The sequence below is a fragment of the Epinephelus lanceolatus genome, chromosome 2 (assembly GCF_041903045.1).
Source record: "Epinephelus lanceolatus isolate andai-2023 chromosome 2, ASM4190304v1, whole genome shotgun sequence".
In the NCBI taxonomy this organism is placed as follows: Eukaryota; Metazoa; Chordata; class Actinopteri; order Perciformes; family Serranidae; genus Epinephelus; species Epinephelus lanceolatus.
The window spans coordinates 22,914,504-22,930,302 of NC_135735.1; the positions used below are offsets into that span (position 1 = coordinate 22,914,504).

Consider the following 15,799-nt stretch of genomic DNA (forward strand, 5'->3'; position numbering starts at 1 on the left):
AAGAACATGAAAGTAGCAGAGGACATTAACACCATAACGTGATGCAGAAAAGTCACAAATCAGTGCATAAACATTCACCAGAAAGCAAGAAATGAAGTGTTTGATGCTCAAAATTTTCTGGCAGAGGACCCCCAGACACCACATTGTCATATGATACTCAAGTCACTTGTTTTGCTCACTGTCATGAGGGTAAATGATGAGCAGAGCGGCCAAAAAATGTTGACCTCATGAGCTTAGTTTTGCTTCTAGATGAAAATTCCATCACTTGTCCATAGTGGAAAAGGTAAGTCTGCTCATCAGCATGTTTTCTGAAGTCAGGATAAGAATATATGAAGTAAAAGTGTCCCTCAGTTTGAAAACTAAAATATTTTTTATGTGGTTATGCACATATACCAATCTTTTGTATGTTAGAGTTTAAATTATATAATGAATAACAAGTATTTATACACTGGTAATAGTTTTACAGTGTGTTTTACAGTAACATACTTTTAACCTGTTCACATGCAGGCAGCTTTAGAAGTATTAATGTGTTTAAAACCAGTGTGATTCAATATGACTACTACTAACTGTGTTACAGGGCTGTAATCACCTGTTTAACATTGGGGGGGGGGGGGGGGGGGGCATTTTCAATCAACACCCTGTAATCCAGCCCACCAGGGGAATTCTCCTCAGGAGAAGTTTGTAGAAACTTAAACATTTTGAAACAAAAATATCAGAGGTCCCGATGACTGAGGCAGCCAGCATATACACATAAGTGCACACACTGACTTATTAACTGACATTTTATAGCATGCCACGTTTAATTACTTTTTATGGTTAACTATGGTATGATTTTTTTAATGATCTTTTTCATACTGACACATTACAAAACTATGAGTTGAAAGTGAAATAGCTGACATAATGCTCATATGACATTCTTGTTTCCCACTTTTTAACACACTGAATAGTGATGACACAGAGAGACAGTACAGTGTTTGACATTGATTGAAGCTACCTACAGCTGTCGAGTAAAAGCTTCCGCTGGGGTACGACAACTTGGACAAACCACACGTAGAGCTGCAGCACACCGTACTACTAGAGCCAGTAGTGATAATAATATAAAGGCAACTTATTGAGTTTATTTATGGTTATAATTACAGCTGCTACTGATTATTTTGGACAGCAGTGCGTGGTTGCCTTTCCTGGCATGTCTAAGTTTTTTTTTGTCTGGTATATTTCTTATCAATATATGGTACATTACTACTTTCAAATATCTTGTGCAATATTTTTCACATTATGTGCAATATTATTCTTCAATATCATGTTCACTTGTCAATGTAGCGCAGTGTTGTTTCCTCAGTCATGTGCAGTACTACTTCTCAGTGTTATATCATATTCAATATAACATTGATTATCAGGAGCAGTCTGTTTTTCTCCACCACTTTAGTTCATTTTTAGTAACTGTTGTACTTATCATACTCCTATTGTGACTCGATTAGGCACCGGTATTTGCTTTCGCCCCTTGAAAACACTTATCTTGTATATTTTGCCAGATATTTCATACACTATTGTTCTAAAACGCGGCCCAGTGAATGACCCTGACCCGGGGAATCTACTGGTTGGTACTGGCTGAATTGTGGTTACTGTCATTTGAAGCATTCACTGACACAAAAATTTCCTTCAGGATAAATGAAGTTCAGTTGAATTACAGCAGTTCTGAATGCCTCATAAGAGGAGATACAATTGTTAAGACATCCATAAACACTTGAAGAATGCCCTTATATCTGCACCACAGTGTGTTATGGTGCGTAATAAACATTTAGTAATTGTTTCTATGCTTTTTATACATGTTAAATGGCAGGGTTAAAATAAAGTGTTACTGTTAAAGAGGCTGGCCCGTGTCCTGACACACGTTAGCCTCATGTTGGTTTAATGTCACGCTCAAAGCTTTAAAGCAGAACTTTTTTTCTGTCATAATGGAGATAATTGTGACTCCTCATCGAGAATACAAATCACTGTATTCCTGAGCATGAATCACTCGCACACCTTTGAAACCTGCTCTGGCTGCACTGTAATCAAAGCCGCCCCCCCTCCCTCCCCAACCTCCACCCCCACCCCCCCCCTCTCTCATCCTCACTCACTGACTGAATGGTGTTCTCTAATTAACCATGCAGAACAGGAGAAGAACACATGTTAATTTAATGTAACAAAAATGTTGATTTTCATGCACTCTCCTTTTCAAATATTTATGGGCTAGACTTGAATTTCAAGATGCATCAAAGACTCACAGGGTATGCAAATGTGTCTGCCTTACCCCCCAACAAGTTGGACTGTCTTTTGCTCCTCATGCGGGCTTCACGCACTCCACCATCTGAGCTGTAAAGAGGAAGCCATCGCAGTCACTTCTATAGAAATAGTACTGTAGTCTATATTTGTGCATGCTGGCACCTGCTCAGCTGCAACTATAAGTCACCATGCTTTACTGTACGTGTTAAAACCTGCTGGTAAATACCATGATAAGCAAATACAATGACTCATTTTTTGATCTGATGCAGATAAGATTGCCATTTTAAGCAGCAACAATCCAAAAGAAGAAAGCTCAAGTGTTTCACTGCTTTCATCTTTACAACCACATTTAAACATAAGAAAATTACCTTTAAAAAGGCTCCATGCTGTGGCCTAAATCCTCTTATTTTATCTCTAATAGTCATCTGACGTTTGCGAGTTGAGTGTTTCCCTCAGTGGCCAAAAGGTGGCGCATGAGACACGTCAAACACACATCTGCGTCCCGGTAAGTCCGCTCCTGAAGAGACTCCACACAGAGCAGATAGCACATATGAATCATCATGCATGGATCTGAAAAATACGGTGTTAGATAGTTGCAGGATTATTTTTAAATTCACCACAGTGAGGTGAGTCACAGTGTTTGAGTTTTTAGTTGATAAAACAGGTGACAGGTGTTACAGTGCTGTAGTTTTACAGTGTTTGAATCTCAGGAGGCGCTCACAGAGTCCGCACAACTGCAGGGAAAGTTTCGCAAAGGTAAGTCTTCCTCTCTTATTTTTCCCTTTACCCAAATTTACGCAGTAAAATTCCCTCTTACATATAATGCAGGGAAAATTGGAGAGGTAAAACTTGCACCAAAAAAAGGAAAATTATTGAGGAATATGTAGTGCGCACTCCTGGATGGAGATGTGCGTTTTTATTTCACCTTGAACCAAAAAAAGGAGGCAAAGTGAGGCGCACAGGAGATACGATGTTGTGGATGAGTTGTGTGGCCACTTTCCCCCCTTCTCTCCCTCCTTCCTCTCTGTCACCCTCTCCCTCTCTCCTCCTCTGCCTCTCCTCTCCTCCTGCATCTCTATGTGACTCTGCAGTTAACAATCACAATTTCCTCCTGCTGTCTCCTCTCTTTGTAAGTAACTTTCTTATTTCTATTATGTGATCCGTGATAGTCTCTTGTTGTGACACTTAAAGCGTACTGAACACTGGAGTCTCAGTGGCTGAGAGCTGTAATGTGTATTTTTGTTTCCAAAAAAAGCTGCTGCTGATTTTTAGATTACAACTTTTTTTTTCCCATGTCGCTCTTGTCTGTCTATTCTCTGATTTGTGCAGCTTCCTGTTGTCATTTATTTGGTGTGTTTGACATCTGTGGGCCTCCACCCAGCTCAGCTGATAATTTCTAACATATGTTCATTCAATGCAGAGAAGTGTCTCATTGTGAACAGCTCCTGTTTTGGCGAGTGGTCCCAACCTGTGGGGTTGCCTGGGTCAGCCGACTGAGCTTTGCTTTAATTTCACGTCTCACGGCTGATCCCCGATCTGTTTTAAAAAACAATACTGGATTTATTTAAATAAATGTAATGGCTCTAACATAATATTACCTGACTGTGCATGAACTCGTTATTTTTTTTTAGTTAGCCTATATCTAGTATGTTAAAACCTCTTGTGGAATTTTACGCAAAAATTAAGATATAAAATATATCAGTTTATGAAAGTTAAAAGTTAAATATGATGCTGCAAAATAACATTTTTCTGTCATACCTTTGCACACATTACATATTTGTTTTAAACAATTGCACTCTAATTATTTTTATTTCTAAAATCGGTCTATTAATCTAAATTCTGTGTCTCTCCAAACTGACCATGTCGTGAGGTTAAGTCTTTTTTATTTCTGGCATTTTCCTTGAATGCAGTAATTTATTTATCTAATGATAAATAGGCGGCCTGGAAATAAATCTGAAACGCTCTGCATGACGAGAGGAATGTGTATGTTGGACGTCCTTTTTATAGGATAATCTGTCAAAATAATTATTTTTAAAATATAGAAAAGGCAGGGGTGCATGATGTGACTTCCAGTCCATGAAATTTGCAAATATCCAAAGAGAGGCTGGAGATCTTTGAGGAGTGTGTAAATCAAAAAATGTTTTTGTTTCTTACTTGGGAATTTAAAAAAAAATAAGAAAAGGACAAGCTTATGTAGCCTATATATTGGGTGCTGATTTAATTTATGTTAATAAGTGCTGCTGTATCACACAAATCTAAGTCTTACAGGGTTCCTCTCACCTGCTCTTATCTCATATGAGCTGCAACTATTTTACTGTAAAGATTTTGATGCGCTTTGATTGGAGATGGAGAGGTCAGTGTGTTTTTTGTGCTCCAAGAACATACAAATACAAAAAGGTGTCACAAAAAGGGGAGAGTGTGGCATGTGCAGAAGGGGAAAAGTCATCCTTAACTTTTCAGTCGCTGCGCCTGTAAGTGATGTTCATTTAAGTAAGCTTATTAAACTGACTAAACTGCGGGCAGTTACAACCATCCTCCCTGTCTCCACTTTTATTTCGCCACAAATCTCTCTCTCTCTCCCTCCCTCCCTCCTTCTCTCTATCCCTCCCTCTCCCTCCCTCTCTCTCTCTCTCCCTCTCTCTCTCTCTCTCTCTCGCATCTCTTGTCTGGGAGGAGGAGGGGGGAGTCCTGCCTCTTTGCCTTCCTCAGATCAATGCCCTGGCCACTCACTTTCTGATGTTGCACGACGGGAAATGCTTTGAATACTTGCGACATGGCTGCGCGCATTGATTGCCAAGATTGACAGCAGCTCTACCCATCGTCTTCTCTTGTCTGACTGTGAGAGAGAGGGAGATAAAGAACAGAACAGGCGAACAACAAAAGGTACTTGTAGTTTCGGACAGCTGAACTTCACAGAGAGTAGACGGGATCCCCTCATATGGCCCCGTGTGAGCAGACTTAAGTTTTCGCTCAACAGATAGCTCAGTGATCATTTTTTTCCTACAAAGTGTGTAGTCTGCTAGTGTTTACGCACGGGAAAGGACGCATTAATACCACCTCCACGGCTCAGATCATCAAGGTAAACCACACGTTTTGCTTTACTTTTCTCCTCCAACATGTTGTCCTGATATTTTCACCTTGTGTTTTAATGCTTGATTCCTAAAAGTCGAGCGCGCCGTCAGTGAGCTGCTCCGGCACAGTGCGCGCATTTCGCGTCAAAACAATTTCAAGAAAGTTATCTGTGTGTTATGCTTAAACTGGTTTGCACATTTTGTGACGGGGAGGATGACTGTCAAACTTTCAGTATTGCGATTATTTGATGCGTCGCTTTCACCAAAACAAGCGGAGCACACGCGAGACGAGAGAGGCGCGGGGCTGTCTCGGAGGCGCTCGGGTTCACCTCACAATCGGTAAATCAGCGTTAAATTCAGCATCTAACTCCATCTGAACTAAACTCCGAGACATCCTGAAGCAGCTTTGAAGGTTTGAAATCACATTATTTGTCTTTGTTTATTTCAGCAGCAGCGTGAAGCCGAGCGAGCGGACACAGGCTGTTCGGTGTAAACTGCAGCGTAAAGACCGAGCCGGACCGCTGTCACCGATTATATGTTGACTAAACGTCCTAAACAAGTACTTAACTGTGGATTTTTAAAGCCTGACAGCAGTTTGGTGTTTGTGTTTACATGTCCCGTAACTTTCCTCTGCTGGTGGCAGTTTCACTTCTGTCCACAAAGCGGTACTATTCATTGACAATACCGTGCGCCCTGGTAGGTTTCCTCTCGCTGCATGTGAGGTGGACAAGTTTATCTGAAGCCTTCGCTCATGTCTCATTATACCTTTACACACGCCGAGACTCTTTGCCCCCTTAAACTGCCTCTCACACGTATATTTTTGTCTGATTTTTTTTAAGTGTCAGAAACCCAGATTCTGGGCCCCGTGCAGTCTGGGAATTTGCTCTTCCTTAACTTTCTCGGGAGGTCAGGGGAATTGACCTCTCAAGAATGCAAGCCATAAATTAAATTCAACAATCGCAGGGCTTGTCCATTTAGAGAAGATGCACTTGAACAGACAGTTTTCCATTTAAGCCGAAGGCTGTGAAGCTCGGCGCTCCCGGAGTGAAGACACAAAAGTTCACACGTGGAAAGTGCGTAAATGTGCGTAATAAGGATGAATTGTTTTCTTATAATTAGGCGTGTGTTAGACTTTAAGACAATACAGAAAATTAATCATCTGGGTTTGAAATAGAATAATTATTGCACAGATATTTTCAGACCATAATAAAACTTTTTGAGTGTTGGGAAATCATTTTTTAAATATTGTGTATTAGGAAATAATTATGCTGCACACACCTAATAAATAAATTTCCAGGTTGATCATAATTGTGACAAGTGGAATATAAGTGGTTTATAATAGCAGCACGGAGATGGCCCCCAATTGTAAGACAAATTCCAAATTTAGTCAACCTCGCTGTGCACAAAACGAGCTCTCCAAAGCGGCTGCGTGAGTTTTAATAATAATTTAAAAAGGAGAAAATCAACTGTGACAACTGCACAAACTTTCTCACTGTAACCTGAATGGCACAGCTGCGTCTTTCTTTTTATTAACCGCCGAGCACGTGCGTTTTTGTGACACACCTGTGTCTAATTAATGAAACTGATCTTTTCTTTTAAAAACTCCTCAAACAAAAACACATTGTTGGTGAATTCCTCGCGGTGTCGGGGAGGAAAACTTTTTCTCTCCCTCCTCCTCCTCCTCCTCTTCCTTCGTGCTGTTGTGTTCTGAACAGTTGCTCTTTCTGTAGCTGTGAGCGCAGGTTTCCTCATAAGGTAAGGCGGTTCTGGAGACCAAATGCAAGTCTAAATGGCACATTTATAATTAGACTGCCCATTCAGCACATTGTCCTGATTGCTATACAGGGACACTCGGCTCTGTCTCTATAAGAGTTTCTGTGACGGCTTGTGCAGCTCAGCGTGTCGCTCAGTGAAAGAGCGAGAAGGGGGAAAGAGTGAAAAGCGGCATTAGAGCCCTTTGATGCCACACACCCGCACTTGGCTCTCATTTAACATATCTCACTTATTTTTGCGCACAGAAATACACCGGCATCTTAATTAACCACCTTCTTCCTTTCCACACTTGTTTGCAAGTCCTTACACACAACTTAAACGTGCGTTTTAATAACTGGAAATTTAAGTTTTGCTTTATTTTTTAAAGCAGTGTGATCCCTTCAAATAATTTCTGTTTTATCAGTGCTGCCTGAGACAGAATTGTAATTTAAGCATTAATCAAAAACTTGCATTTTCTTGGGACGTGATACTAAACAGAATTGCAGAGGCAATAATATCACATTCATCATATTTCATACTGACTGGCCTTGCACGTTTTTCTATATTTTCAAGGACTAATCTGCGGGTGGATCTTGAGCTTTTTTTTTTTTTTTTTGCTTTTGCAAGACTGAGAAAAAAGGCAGCATTTCCAACCCGGACTCTGCACAAGATATAGACTCGCTGACGCTGATGTGCCAGTAAGTTCAAAGATTTTTTAGGACTTTCATTTTGGCATGAAGGGAGAAGCCACCTGGCTCACTTGTCTAAACACATCCTGCACTCTGTCCAAGTCCAATGTCTCCCATGTTGCAAGAGCAACTTTGCTGCTGAGAATCCTTTTTTTTCATCATCATCATCATCATCATCATCATCATCATCATCATACACTGCGATTAGAGACTTTTTTATGATTTGTTTTATTGGGTGGAAGAGAGATGTTGTGGATGAGCCCTCCTTAAAAATTGTTTAGACTGAGTGCCACAAACTAAATTGACTTTAGCTGTAGTTTTAACTCTTCATCATGTAAAGGTAGGGTTTGTTTAAAGCAAGCTCTTGTGCCAGCAATTAGTGGGATCAAAGAGAAGACAGGAGGGTAATAGGAGAGAAGGAAAGGAAAGGAGGGGCAGGAAGAAGTGTGCTTAATGTGATATAGTTTAAATATTTTTTCCTTTATCCTATAACTGCACATTGGTTATTGATTTTGCTTTTGGTTGAGGGTTTTTACACAGATGGTGAATCTGAAAATTTGGAGTTAACAGCAGATGTTGTCTTCAGGGAATTTTATTACACCTGTGACTCTTCTCAAAAAGATAAAAGCCCCTTCACCAGTGCTGAGACCATACACCCGTGTTAGTAATTGTAAAGTGTAACTTAATTTCACTGCTTTAAAAAAAAAAAAGAAAGATCAAATATTATTTCTCTTAACGCCACGCGGTGATGTGAAGTGAAAGTGCTGGTTACTGTAGGTTTCATTTTATGGCCTTGCTCTTCTGCTAACAGTTTTCACGCTGCCAAACAGAATTCTTTGATGAAATTACGAGCAGCTCCGAGTCATGATAAGCTGATTTCACAGTTGGAGAAGGAAAAAAACATTCCTGTATCGACATAACTGTGCAATGGGGTTATGAATAATGGGGATGTGTTGTCAGTTGCAGATGTTAGAAACAATATTTTTAATATGTGTGATAGTGTGTGTAGATTATTCTGTAGAAAGTTCTGAAGAGGCTGAATCAGTCTGTGCAGAACGAGATATTTTAAATCTTTGTAAATCTGTCATTGTTTTATTATTTGAGTGTGTGTGTGTGTGTGTGTGTGTGAGCCCCTGTGCATCTTGGCATGTGTGCATGCATGAGTGATACTTTCCCCCTCTCAGATATTTTGCAGGAGAATGTCGTCGCTCCTTTCACGGATAAACACTACTGTTGATTTTGATTTGAAACGTCAAAATCCAAAAAGCCACTCTGTCTCTGCAGACCAGATGTCATTTACACCGCATAACTGAGACCTTACACATCCCGTTATCTCTCCATATATACTGTGTTCTGCAGAAAGACAGCTATTTTGTTCCAAGTGACAGGACGCTGCTGGGATGCGGGCAGGGAGAGTGAAGCTATAGAAGAGGGGGTGAGGGGGTCGGCTGAGGGATGCACAGGTACTAGTCTTCCTCTCTTCGTGCAAGTGGAGGGAGCGGCTGATGATAAACAAGATGAGAGGAGGTAAACAACAGCAGGCCTGGTAAAGGTAGAGGGAGGGGGGCAGCAGAAGGGTGGAGGACCGCAGGAGATAATAAATGTGGCAGCACATGTTGTGACATCTGTCTTTCTAAGTGTTATCTAATGTGCTGTAGAATATTTCAACAATGATCAAAACTGATGGGAATATGCCACAGCAGTTTTTTTATAATTTGTCCCTTTCAACATGAAGTTTCTGACAAGTTAGTAACATGTCACTTCTGTCATGATGCTTAATTTCCTGTCACGCGACACTGTGATTAGGCGTTGCACAGAATTATGTATAATGAATGCATGCATGCCTCCTCTGTGCTCCAAAGTGCAGTTGGAAGATCGCGTTTTCGACGCTCTATGGCTCAAAGAAAACCAGTACAGATGTGTTCAGTTTGTAATAAGTGGATTTGTGCTTGTACCGGCTGAAATTGTGGCTTTTTCTCTCTGTTTGCGCCGTTGTCACCTCACATAGAGGAGAAATGGTGATGAAAACAGTGGTCAACTGAGTCATCAAGAGCAGACAGTGGGGCATCACCTCCACGAAGTCGCTGTCTTACATGAAAAGCTGCGAGGAAGTGGAGCCAGACAGATTAATAAGACACACTGTAACACACCAATGTAACACAGGAGCCGCTTGAAAAAGAATCTCAAGCATCTATATTTTGAATTTCATCCATCTTTGGCTTTTAACTTGCAACAATCTGATTAAGAGACCTGTTTTTTTTTTTAAGATCATGCTTTTCCTTGAACGCAGGTTCCTCTAGTGTCAAAGATTAAACTTGAGTACATGCTATTTTTTAGTCAGAAACAAATAGCACCTACAGTATGTTAGCCAGCACTTACTGAACATCGACAAGGGCAGGGGCAGTTTTTTTTCTTCTTCTGCTCTATTAGATCTCTGTGTCCCTCTGGCTGCTGTAAGTGAACAGTATTGCTGACATTAAAGGATTACAGATGAAAAAAAAAATCTAAATATGTGAATCTTCACAGGAACTGCATAATTGCACAAGTAACCTAAGTGGCCCATTTTGATCTGTATCATTCACTCTCCCACCGAAAATGTTTTTCTCAAAATAATTGGACATTTTCTTTTAGTCCATAGCATAGTTGTGCATAATTAACTTTGACTTCAAAATGCAACAGTCGCGGCTATGCTAAGTAGCCTCTGTTGATTTTTTTTAAATCACACATTAATATGTAGAATTAATTGGCGGGGCCTCGGTGGCCGCGTGTTTCTGACACAGGTCTGGGACTGCAATCAGGTGGAGGAATTAGTCGGGCTCATTGTTTTTTATGAATCAAATGAAGATTTGTACAGTGGCTGTGTGAAGATGGTTGCCTTTATTTCCATATCAAAGAGGCACACAGTGCGGCCGGGCAGTAATTAAAATGTGGTGGATTTTAGAGTCCCTACGCATGTACACACACACACACACACACACACACACACACATTTTCTTTCCCTCTCACACAGGCATTGGGACGCAAGCATGAGTACACATACACGCACACTCTCATACACACACCACACACCACACACACACACACACACACACACACACACGCAGCAGCATATGGACCAAGGCTGAGAACTGTCAGGTTGTGTGAAAAGAGTGCAGGTGGTTGAAACTGAATTTTAAACAAACACTCATGTCGGTCCATGTTCCCTTTGCAGACATTTGGGTACAGAATCCAAAGCCAGTTTTTTTTTCTTTTCTTTTTTTGTGGCAACCATTTTGTTAGCTACAGTTTGAGAAAGCCCTGCATTAATTATTGTTTTTTTTTTTTTTTTTTTTTTCACTTTGACTCAATAGCGGCTTTTACTGACTGCACTCACACTCAGCTTTAATTTAGGTCGCAGAGGAGTTATGATTATTTATCAATCTATTAACTTTTCATAGATAGATAGATATACAGTCTACATGTGCATGTTTGTGTGACCTTGCTGCTGAATGCTGGGATTATTTAAAAAAAAAAAAAGAAAGAAAGAAAGAAAGAAAGAAAAGAGGAAGAGGCTGTGATCTTTTGCCCCGAGTGATTTCTGCCCCTGCTAGAATTGAAGAAGCTCTGAAGACCAGAGATTGTGTCTTGTGAGTGAACAAGGGAAAAGAGATTAGTGTAATGTGGGCTTTTGCGCTGCTCTGACACAAAAGCGTCACAACAAGCCTTTTCCTTGTGATCCCCCCCATTGTGCTTGGATCAGGTCCTCCCATGGGCGAGCCACTGCCTTGGAGGAAGCGTTAAAGGACTCTATGAAAATATCACTTGAGCCAACACAGGCGGCTGTGACACTGAGGATTTTCATGTAAAATAATGTGAGCGAGGGCCTTAAAAACCTCATCGTCTCATAAGGGAGAGGCAGTGCAATTATGGCCTGGAGCACATACCATATTTGAATTCATTATTTGTTATGAATAACCCCGTTGAAGGCAGTAGTTGTTTTTGTATTCCAGTTACACAGGTCTCCTCTGTCTGTAAAAAGCTGAACTATTAGACATTATCCAGTTGGTGGAGATTGACAGCCGGCTTGGTATCTGCCAGCTTGATCTGACATGAGATGTAAAATATGCTCCATAGTTGTGATGAAGCCAACGGGGCTTCTGGCTTCTTTACTCTGCGGTCCAGCCTTTAGGAGGCTGGGAGCCGTTTTGTTGGCACACAACTGATCTCAGATCAGATTGGCAACTTCTGTGTACATATTTGTATGTGTGCTCGTACATGGTGTGTATCTGAAGACATGATACCGAGCAGTGTTTTCTTTAGCATGCACTGAAGTGACGTGGCCATGATGGCACCTCGATCCATGATGCAGAAGGCTGGTCCACATGTTTGGCTTCTCCAGTTTGAGTGACAAGTGTGAGTTTAAATATAATACCAAAGGTTTGACGTGATCAAGAAAACCTTCACCATGTAATTGGATGAATGCAAGAACGGCCCGAGACACCATATTTTGCATATTAACACTAATTTTAAATCTTAGTTCAGCTTGAACTTGTTGATTTCATTACATTGTTGAAGACAAGCCTCAAAACAAAAACACACTTTGTCTTCGCTACTGCTGAATTCCAAGCTCCCCAGATAGTGTGTGTCAGCCCTCTTGGATGGAAACAAATACTGATCAACCACTTGCATCATGGAGCAGCTACTGTGACATCTAAAACAGGCGAGGAAGTTATGGAAAAGAAAGGACGTATTGGGCCAGAAATCAGATTCCCAACAGTTTTTCCTGTGGAAAATGCTAATACACGATGCCAAAAATAAATCAAAGTGACAAAGACGGAGGGTGGGGGAATAGATGGAAAGGGTCTTGTGGCTAAAGTTTTGATGAAGTTAACCATAGCATCTCTTCTTGCCTAGGTCTTTTGTTTCCTCTCTGAATAATTTCTTTTTACACTGACTTGGACGTGTTACAGGGTTTTGCCCTTAATGTGCATTATGAGAAAATGGCTTCAGCAGACCCGACCACAGGCTTTCTCTCGCTCTCTGTCTGTCTTTGTTATCCCCTCTCCCTCTCTCTGAGTAAAGCGAGGGCAGTGTTCAGGCCCTGTTGGTGAAAAGATGGGTTAAGAGCAGATTTTCTGAGACTTTCTGAGACTAAAGACTCTGCACAAATAATGACGTTAGTGTTCATGATGCCTCGGACCCCTCTGATGATGTGTAAGTAGATCAAACTCCATCTCCTTTAGTCTCAGAAATTGATTTTCCTCCTGACCCACACAGAGTGAATTTTTCACGGGGGAAATCTTGTATTTTCAAGGTGGTCGAGAAGACTTGTTGCACTGTATTGGTTGGAAATATACGCAGTGGTAGCGTCGAAACTTTCCTCTTTCATTTGTTTCCAAATGGCACATTTTCCTACTTTTGCCAGCGCTGGTGCAGGGTGAGCTCTGGAGCAACTTTATCCATCACTCGGCCTACTTGCACCATAATATAACCATAACCTCAACAGAGAGACTACTGTTGGAAAATCTGAACTTTCAGCTCAAACCAAATTTGAATTAACAGTCATCCGCTCGTTCTTTGAGAGTCCGTGAATTAGCGCACATGCTTTAGAAACAACTGTTGAAGGCAGTGGAAACATTTTTTGCTCCAGTTTGAAACTGCACTTAAGAAACCTCTGGTTGGCTCAGCTGCACATTTATAAGCAAAGTGCAACTACAGTGAGGAAAGCCCAGAAAGCCCGAGTCGGAGCTCAAAGAATAAAGCCAAAGAAAGTACCGTTTGTGATAATCACTTTCTTGAATGGGACTAAAAAGGAGAAATCTGCTGAAATGATAGAGAAAGCCTGTGGTTTGGCCCATGCAGTAAATTTCCCATGAGCCTCTTTGACAATCTGAGGGGATAGCCACTCTGGCACACGCCACCCGCCCACATACAATACACACACACACACACACACACACACACACGCACACGCACACACACAGAGCTGTTTCTGCCAGGCAGTACGGGTGTAGAAACCTCTGGGAGGAGACTTGTCTGAGGGAGGATGATTGACAGGAGGTGGGTGAGGACGAGACTGAGGGGGGACCAGAGGAAGATGGGAGGGGTCGTCCCGTCTGAGCAACAGCAACACTCATTCCTTTTTTTTCCACTAGACAACACGGTCTGTAAGATCTACAAAAACTTTGCCGAGGAGAGTGGGATGACATTGTGGAACAAGTATTAAGGAGCGAAAATGTTTAGATTTCGAAAAAGATGGATCTTTTGCTTTTGCTGGAATATTATACGACCACAATTAATGACCCTGCAGACTGCATACAAATATATACAAATGACCTCAAAACCCTCCCTCCTACAATTATGTTCATATGCAGCTAATTTGCAATGGCGATTTACGTTCACTGTCAAAGCTTGTTCGCAGAGTTACGTTCTTCTACCGCAGTGTAAAGTCACAGGGAGGAGGAGGTGGCCAAGCACATGACTTCTACGCCAGAGACTGGGGTTTCTGCATCACATCACAGTTGACTTCTTGAATATTTACCATGCTCATGGTGTTTCTGCCAACCTTAACGAAGTGCTTTAGTTTCCTGACCTTAACCATAATGTGCTTACCATGACCACAGTGTTTCCTTAACTCTAACCAAGTGCTTTGAGTTGCCTAAACATAACCATGCAAAATGTAATTACGCTGTTAGTTGCGTGGACTGGATATTGTAGCGAAAACAAATTAAAAGTAAATGCTTTGCAGTAACGTTAAAGGTTTTATGTTAATAGGAAACAGAAAAATCTCCCAAAAGAGGTGGAATACAGAAATTGATGACTGAAAATGGGATCTGACGACCTACATTTTCTGAAGCGTATCGTGGATTGCAAATTAGTTGCACATGAACATAAGCCGTAGAAGACACTTTTGGACTAAACCATCACAGTCAGATGCTTGCTCGCACATACGCACATGCATGGCTATGGTTTTTTTGTGTTAGCGAGGAGAAAGGCTTTATGTCGTTGGTTAGGGGTGGGGTTGAGGGTAAACCGGGGAGGTACAATGTTCCTCCTCATCCTCAGCAAAGCTAAATTTATTGGTTACCATCTGCAGGGTGGAGGAGTTTGGGTTGTGGCCAGGCCAAAGAAAGGCTTCTAATTAAACAGTCATCATTATCAACTTGTGGTCAGTGATCATCATCCCCAACACTGGTTCTCCAAGATGAACATGGAATCATTGAGGCTTTCCCTCAACCCCACGGACTGAATTAGAATAGAAGAAACAGAGGAGAAAAGTGCTAGCAAGAATTTTTTTCTTTTCTTGGCAGAACAGGCAGCATGAGGCCCCGTGCCATATCCACTCAGGTTTAAACAATTACCCGACATCAGAGAACGCAGTAGAGCCTCAGTGCTGGCACAACCGTCATGCTTTTGACTGCCGTACTTCAGGCCATGGTTTCAGACATGGCCAAGTGTCACATGTAAGCGGAGCTTTCGATAATTTCAATTAGTGTAAGAGGGTGTGCCTGCAGTATCTGTATCACTGCTGCTGGAGGAGCTTTCCTTTGAGGCTGACAGCCCCTTAATATAGTATTTCTTGGTTTGATGTATGAGTGACACAGAGGCACACCAAGAGGATGGCAAAATGGTTTATTAGGACCTAATTAGAGCCCTGTGATTAAAGGGGAAGTGACTGTGATTAGGAGACCTGCAGATGATGTGGAAACATGGATGAATATTCAGAGGAGAAAGAGCACAGTACGTATTAGCCTGCGTGTGTGTTTTGTGTGTGTTTGTAGAATACGTGAGCACTACAGAGTCCAGGCTGCCTCGGAGCAGTCGTGTTATGATATCATCTTTACAGCAGATCCACAGCAGAGGAGCTTTACAACTGCAGCTATTAGGCAGAAAATGCAAAAACGGATACGCTGCTATAACCCTACAGCTGATGTGTTTTGTGAGGATACGTGCACTTGCTTCCTGTCGGAATTTGGAAATTTGATGAGCAGCTTAGGATGAAAAAAAAAGGAGATGACCTCAGTTTTTTTTAATGGTTTCTGT

The 15,799-nt window shown here is 41.4% G+C and overlaps 1 protein-coding gene across 14 annotated transcripts in view; it reads left to right on the plus strand.

Moving 5' to 3' along the window:
- Positions 1-4,959: 4,959 nt before the first annotated feature.
- The window catches only part of sox6 (SRY-box transcription factor 6), a 145,382-nt gene continuing 134,542 nt past the window's right edge, over positions 4,960-15,799 (plus strand). For 4 of the 14 annotated variants that reach the window (XM_033628437.2, XM_033628438.2, XM_033628439.2 and 1 more), the window contains exon 1: positions 4,960-5,344. The gene's annotated coding sequence lies outside the window, so the exon portion shown is untranslated. Of the gene's footprint in view, positions 5,345-5,613; positions 5,749-7,702; positions 7,787-15,799 lie in introns of those variants that run through there. The other 10 variants (XM_078175422.1, XM_078175434.1, XM_033628443.2 and 7 more) reach the window with 5 other exon arrangements.